At 36.8% G+C, this 7,416-nt stretch overlaps 1 long non-coding RNA gene across 2 annotated transcripts; it reads right to left on the bottom strand.

The window, feature by feature from the left end:
- Nucleotides 1–1,864: 1,864 nt before the first annotated feature.
- On the bottom strand, nucleotides 1,865–6,519 carry LOC120467903 (uncharacterized). 2 transcript variants are annotated; one of them, XR_016169596.1, is made up of 7 exons: nucleotides 6,441–6,519; nucleotides 5,723–5,788; nucleotides 5,404–5,601; nucleotides 3,119–3,199; nucleotides 2,318–2,438; nucleotides 2,126–2,229; nucleotides 1,865–2,025 (listed from the first exon to the last, which is right to left on the bottom strand). It is a non-coding gene; the product is annotated as an uncharacterized LOC120467903 (long non-coding RNA). The 2 variants fall into 2 exon arrangements; XR_016169595.1 differs by having other exon boundaries at nucleotides 2,374–2,438.
- Nucleotides 6,520–7,416: the final 897 nt, after the last annotated feature.

Below are 7,416 nucleotides of genomic sequence, written 5' to 3'. Positions count from 1 at the left end.
CTCACAGCCCTCTATCATAATCCAGAGTTTTGAGAAGATTGGAGAAACTTAATTTTTCGCCCAAAAATGAAAAAAAACGAAAGGGGTAACACTGTCGTTTTTTTTTCGGGTCAAAATTTAGAATTTTGATATCTCAGCTCTGGAAGGGTCTAGAGCCTCCATTTTTGCACTCAGGTCAAAGTCTCACAGCCCTCTATCATAATCCAGAGTTTTGAGAAGATTGGAGAAACTTAATTTTTTGCCCGAAAACGAAAAAAAAAACGAAAGGGGTAACACTGTGGGTTTTTTTTCGGGTCGAAAGTTTGAGTTTCGATATCTCAGCTCTGGAAGGGTCTAGAGCCTCCATTTTTGCACTCAGGTCAAAGTCTCACAGCCCTCTATCATAATCCAGTTTTGAGAAGATTGGAGAAACTTAATTTTTTGCCCGAAAACGAAAAAAAACGAAAGGGGTAACACTGTCGTTTTTTTTTTCGGGTCGAAAGTTTGAATTTTGATATCTCAGCTCCTGAAGGGTCTAGAGCCTCCATTTTTGCACTCAGGTGAAAGTCTCATGGCCTTCTATCAGAATCCAGAGTTTTGAGAAGATTGGGGAAACTTAATTTTTCGCCCAAAAATGAAAAAAAACGAAAGGGGTAACACTGTCGTTTTTTTTTTCGGGTCGAAATTTTGAATTTTGATATCTCAGCTCTGGAAGGGTCTAGAGCCTCCATTTTTGCACTCAGGTGAAAGTCTCATGGCCCTCTATCATAATCCAGAGTTTTGAGAAGATTGGAGAAACTTAATTTTTCACCCAAAAATGAAAAAAACGAAAGGGGTAACACTGTCGTTTTTTTTTTCGGGTCGAAATTTTGAATTTTGATATCTCAGCTCTGGAAGGGTCTAGAGCCTCCATTTTTGCACTCAGGTGAAAGTCTCATGGCCCTCTATCATAATCCAGAGTTTTGAGAAGATTGGAGAAACTTAATTTTTCACCCAAAAATGAAAAAAAAAAACGAAAGGGGTAACACTGTCGTTTTTTTTTTTTTGGGTCAAATTTAGAATTTTGATATCTCAGCTCTGGAAGGGTCTAGAGCCTCTATTTTTGCACTCAGGTCAAAGTCTCACAGCCCTCTATCATAATCCAGAGTTTTGAGAAGATTGGAGAAACTTAATTTTTCGCCCAAAAATGAAAAAAAACGAAAGGGGTAACACTGTCGTTTTTTTTTTTTCGGGTCGAAAGTTTGAGTTTCGATATCTCAGCTCTGGAAGGGTCTAGAGCCTCCATTTTTGCACTCAGGTGAAAGTCTCATGGCCTTCTATCAGAATCCAGAGTTTTGAGAAGATTGGAGAAACTTAATTTTTCGCCCGAAAATGAAAAAAAAAACGAAAGGGGTAACACTGTCGTTTTTTTTTTCGGGTCGAAATTTTGAATTTTGATATCTCAGCTCTGGAAGGGTCTAGAGCCTCCATTTTTGCACTCAGGTCTAAGTCTCATGGCCCTCTATCAGAATCCAGAGTTTTGAGAAGATTGGGGAAACTTAATTTTTAGGGATAGAAATGGAATGTCCATTGAAGACAGAGGACATCGAAACTCGACGCCTTGCCATAGATCCCCTTTCTCATTCAAATTATTTCGGAAGAGTCAGTTATTTACACTCACACATGCATTTCACCATCATTGACAGTCATGTCTGTGCCAATCCGAGGACTATAAGGCTTTTAATAATTCATGATTGTATCCAGGCACCTTAGTCCACCTTCCATTCACAGTGAAGTGATTGAAACCACAATGTAATGCCACAATGTTGTATTTGCTTCCAAAGATTTTGTGTTAATTGGACTTCTGTCAAACAGCCACAGGGAAGCAGGAAAGAGCGCAGTGAAACCCTGGTGAAAAAGACGTACAATTAAGTGTATTAAAATGTATTTAAATATGTTTTTAGTTCAACACAAATATAATGTAATGCATTTTTAATACACTTAATTGTATGTCTTTCTCACCTGGGAAGACATCTCCCAGGTGAAAAAGAAGTGTACTTGAGTGCACTAAAAAAAACACTTAAAGGGTTAGTTCACCCAAAAATGAAAATTCACACTATGGTAGTCAATGGTAAATGAAATTAGCATAGTGAAAAAACAATTATACCGAAGGATTTCTTCCCTCTTTTCAACATTAACAGGTCCATTATAGCCACAGCTCAAAATGTCCTCAATCAGTTCAGTCATTGTAGCCTCCGTGGCCGACTCGACCTTAAAAACACACACAGAGAAAAAAAAAACACTGATTAAAATGTGTTGCCAAACATTTTACAGCACTAAAACCCTTAAGACCTCTTACCTGGGAGAATACCCCGCATCAGAGACTGAATCTGTATCTGCCCATCACACAAGGACCTGTAGCACCAAAGTTTGGTGGTCCGCTTTGAGCCAGACTTGCAGCCCAGATTTCACCAGCACTTCTGAAAGAAAACCGTATAAATTAGTAGAAACATAGGAGGACATAAGTGCATAACACTGTGTTAAGATCACAAGCCTCCTGAACATAAAACAATAAAAGAGTATGCACACCTACAGTAGGAGAGGACCAGAAGGCGCATACTGTCTTAACTTGCATATAAAGTTTAATCAGAGAACAATGTTTCGGTCGCTGGGACCTTCATCAGGTTATTTTATGGTGTGAACAGAGGAAGACTCAATTGACCATGTGGGCCAATCAGAGCAAACCACGTAGGCAACTGCACTGTCAGTGACTGAAATTATTGTCAAACACAATTCCTTTTTTTCTTGTCATATATGGCCTGAGTTTCCAGCCCTGCAACATGTAAACAAAAGATTGTTTGAGGACTCAGACTTATGGACCCCACTGTATGCAAGCATATCTTAACTGAAATTTCCTTGATCCAGATCCAACAGGGAATATTTATGCATTTAAACTTTTTAATCGAAACTTTTTTAAACTAAACTTTTTGAGAGAAAGTAACAGCTCGGTCAATTTAAAAGTATTAAATCCAACCGGTCAACACATTAATAATCCATTGGTGGGAAGACAGATGCTTGGAGGGATATCACACATATCTCACTAAAATGCTACAAAATCTTGACATTTTTTATTGACTAAATTGTGCTGACATTCTGTTACCTCTCTCCTCACTCGCTTGCATGTTCCTCCAGGTCATCGGGAGGAAAAGTATGGCCACAGATTGGTCTGCAACTGGAATCACTGTTTAACATTAAAAGGTGGAGACCTCAAAAATAAACACTCATCACACATCACAACATACCTCACAAAAAACACACCTTCCTCCGTAGGCTGTCAGGAGGAATAACACAATTGAAAAAGAAATTGTGACATGATTGCAGTGCTGTTACTCATCATTCATCAGATGTTTTTGCATAAACTGTTCATTAATTGACACAGCCTCGTTGCAAATATACCTTAAATCCACATCATAACAGGTGGAACTGGCCACTATACAAGCTATGACAAAATTCAACTGTAATGTTGAGCCTCCTCTTTGTTCTCTTAAAGGGATACTCCACTTTTTTAGGAAATAGGCTCATTTTACCACTCCCCCAGAGTTAAACAGTTGGGTTTTACCGTTTTCGAATCCATTCATCTGATTTTCTGATATTTAGAAGAATATCAGTAACCAGACAGTTTCTGGTCTCATTGACTTCCATAGTAGGAAAAAAAATATACTTTGGAAAAGGTGGAGACAGTTGGGGTTATTTAGTGTTTAGCAATAGTATTGATCTGTGTTGTACTACTTTCATGTTATCACTGTGAAGCTGCTTTGATACAATCTGTATTGTGAAAAGCGCTATATAAATAAATGTGACTTGACTTGACTTGGTTACTGATATTCTTCTAAATGTAAAAAAAAAAATAATCAGCTGAATACATTCGAAAACGGTAAAACTCGAGTGGTAAAATGAGCCTATTTCCAAAAAAAGTGGAGCATCCCTTTAAAACATTGTATTCAAGCTTAATGGTCTCCCAACATTATCCATACAAGTGGATAAGTATCTGAAGGCTTGCATGTTTCAACATGCAGCGCTAGGATTTGCAATGGTGTGACAGGAGTGGCACATTGCCTTCGGCATACTAGAGAAGGACCTGGAGTCTGGTTGAGTGTCTAGTTCCTCCTGTACGGAGCAATATATAGCCAGACACCCTTCCTTTCCGCCTATACTTGCAGTCTTCAGCATTAGCCCAGTATATCCAGCATATATATAGTTTTCTAGAACCCCACCCTCTTAACAAGAAAAGAAATGTGACAGTACTCATCACTCAAGATATTGATTCAAATTATTTTATATCAAGATTAGACTGGCCATGGGTAAGCTCCTTTGTAAATCAGCCAGCCCCCAGACACACTTGCCAGTTTTGGATAAAGATCTTTGAGGGTTGAGCATACCTTCAAAAGTAATATACACTACCGGTCAAAAGTTTAGATCAGTAAGAATTTTTTATGTTTTTAAATGAAGTCTCTTCTGCTCACCAAGGCTGCTTTATTTGATGAAAAAAACATGACAAACAGTAATATTATTACAATTTAAAATGACTGTTTTCTAATTTAATATATTTTTAAATGTATGAATTTTCAGCATCGTTACTGTTGCTGATTACACATCAGTTTTCAGTGTCACATGATCCTTTAGAAATCATTCTAATATGCTGATTTTATGCTCAAAAACATAAATTATTATTTTCAATGTTGAAAACAGTCATGTACCATTTCCCCCCCCGCAAAATTCTATGATGAATAGAAAGTTCAAAAGAACAGCATTTATTTAAAATAGAATCTTTTCTAACATTATAAATGTCTTTACTGTAACTTTTGATCAATTTAACTCATCCTTGATGAATAAAAGTATTTTCTACTGTCTTTCCCCCAAAAATAAGAAATAAATTCTTACTGACCCCAAACGTTTGAATGGTAGTGATTAATGTTACAAAAGCTTTTCATTTCAGATCAATTCTGTTCTTTTGAACTTTCAATTAAAATAAAAATGTAAAAAACTGTTTTCAACATGGATAATAATCATAAATGTTTCTTGAGCGTCATATTAGAGTAATTTCTGTAGGATCATGCGACACTGAAGACTGGAGTAATGATGCTGTAAATTCAGGAATGATCACAGGAATAAATTACACTTCACTATATATTCACATAGAAAACAGCTGATTTAAATTATAATAATATTTCACAATATTACTGGGGTTTTTTGTATTTTTTATCAAATAATTGCAGCCTTGGTGAGCAGAAGAGACTTCTTTTAAAAACATCAAAAATCTTACCTATCGAAAACTTTTGACCGGTAGTGTAAATCATACCATCATATTGACAAACGAACATTGGTTTTGATAGTGGACTATATTCAAACATTATATGACAAAAAATAAATAAATTGTTGCCTCACCTCATCATGGGTGTAGTTCTCTGGTATCAGCGTGGACCTTGCAGATGGAAAACTTCTTCACTGCCTTTGGGAGTGCACTCAACAATTTTGGGTAAGAGATAAGATGTAACTTCTATCTCTTTGACCGGTGTGGAGTGGTTGGAAGGCCCTTGAACGCGCCGGCGCTTTCCCCTGGCCCCAAAAGGGGCAGGAAAAGACCTGTGATGATAATTTATTAATTTGACATTACACAATACAAATACACATTTCACTAGCTATAGTTTGAGAATTTAAATTGATGAATGTCAGTCTGACAAAGAAACCAAATACAGTGAAGAACCTTGTCATGTCTGTGTGGACACTGGGTCGGCCATCTCTCCCTCTTTCCTGACTCCTTCCCTGTAAGCTAGAATGACATGCCGTGTTCAGGAGATGCATCACATTATTTTATTATACATGTTAATCTGTGTGTGTGTGTTGTTATCTTTGTTGCGAAACTACACAACACCTTGGAGTCTCTAGGCCAAGGACCAGGGGAAGGTGTTGCATTTGTGAGCAAATTTAGGAGGCGTCTTGCTGAATTGACTATTTCTGAGTTCAAAAATATACAAATTCAGCAGTAGGTTGGAAAAGCTATACAATACATCAACTTAATAACCCATAAAACAATTTAAATAACTTAAATATTACCAAATCAAAAATTACAAAGTGGGATGTTTTCCATATTCCAAAGAAAATATATTGCAAAAAGTTATTCAAGTAAATGGCTAGCTATATCAATATAAAACAGAATATTAATAAAATAGGCACTATATTTATAGGCCACAATACCATATGCACTATTGAATTTAATTAAACAAAACATCCAGCTTTCTTTCGAAGTGTAAATGTGCTATTTTTGTGTTCTTGTCAAACGGAATTGGCTAACTTATGCATTCAGTTCAAATGAATAGGGCTAGTGCTATGGTTTGCCCTGAAGTTTATGGCCTTACATTATGTTAACACCTGCCGTACACAGCGACACATAAGATCGTTAGATCGTAAAAAAATGTCATTACCGTATTTGTCCCAGCCGGACCCATGGTGGTCTCACGCCAGTCGGCAAGTCAGGCTCAGGCAAGCACTTCTACTTTGTTTCATGGCGGGTAACATACTGTGCTCCAAAACATTGGTGCTGATTGGCCCAAGAGGAGTCCTGTGCGCCAATCATAGACGTGCGCCAATGAACGCTACCTATCGATCTGCGCTCGATTGCTCTTCCTTCATCCTCCAACTACCCGGATGTCTGTCTCAGTAACTTGAACTTGAATTTGAGAACTGAATCTGAATTGCGATTTAAAATCAGTTTTTCAATGCAATTTTTCAAGTTTAGCCATTCAAATTCAAATATAAATGGTTCAAATTCAGTTTCTGGTGGCACATATTTCAGCCTACCACAGACAAACCGGAAATTATATTTCCGTTGTTGTGCAACTAGCGAACGAACATTTAATAGATTCTAATGATTGTAAAGATATAGATCGGCCAGTAAGGATTCAAAAATACTTTGGAGGAAAATTTTTATTTTATTTTAAACATTGCATATGTTATTTATCCTCGTCACCTACTGATCAGAAGTGGGCGGGGTCAAGGAGGTGATGATGTAAACTAGCCAATGATGTGTTGCCCTATGACAGAGTGACGTCACAATGTAATTAAAATACAGTCTCAGTTTTGTTTCAAGTGAAGATAAAGTTGAGTTATGAATGTAAAGTACAGTTATTATACGTCAAAGATCATCAAGGTAAATCTTATTGTGTTATGAGCCCAAAAGTCCCAGTACAGATAGTAAAAAAATAAAAAGCATTGTTCCGCAACCCTTGAATATCATAAACGTCATACAATAATCATAAACATTCAAGTTTTAAGGCTGCTAGTTATATTTAAATGAGAAATAAAGCTTTCTGGGCATGGCACTGAAAGTGCAGTAAATATAATACTTTTTGATTTGATTCAATATCGGGTTTTATTAACATATTACAAAAATATTAAAGG

The sequence above is a fragment of the Pimephales promelas genome, chromosome 8 (genome assembly GCF_988280905.1).
Source record: "Pimephales promelas chromosome 8, fPimPro1.hap1.1, whole genome shotgun sequence".
NCBI classification, from domain to species: domain Eukaryota; kingdom Metazoa; phylum Chordata; class Actinopteri; order Cypriniformes; family Leuciscidae; genus Pimephales; species Pimephales promelas.
The sequence above is the reverse complement of the archived record's forward strand: the minus strand, read 5'-3'. Positions and strand labels throughout refer to the sequence as shown.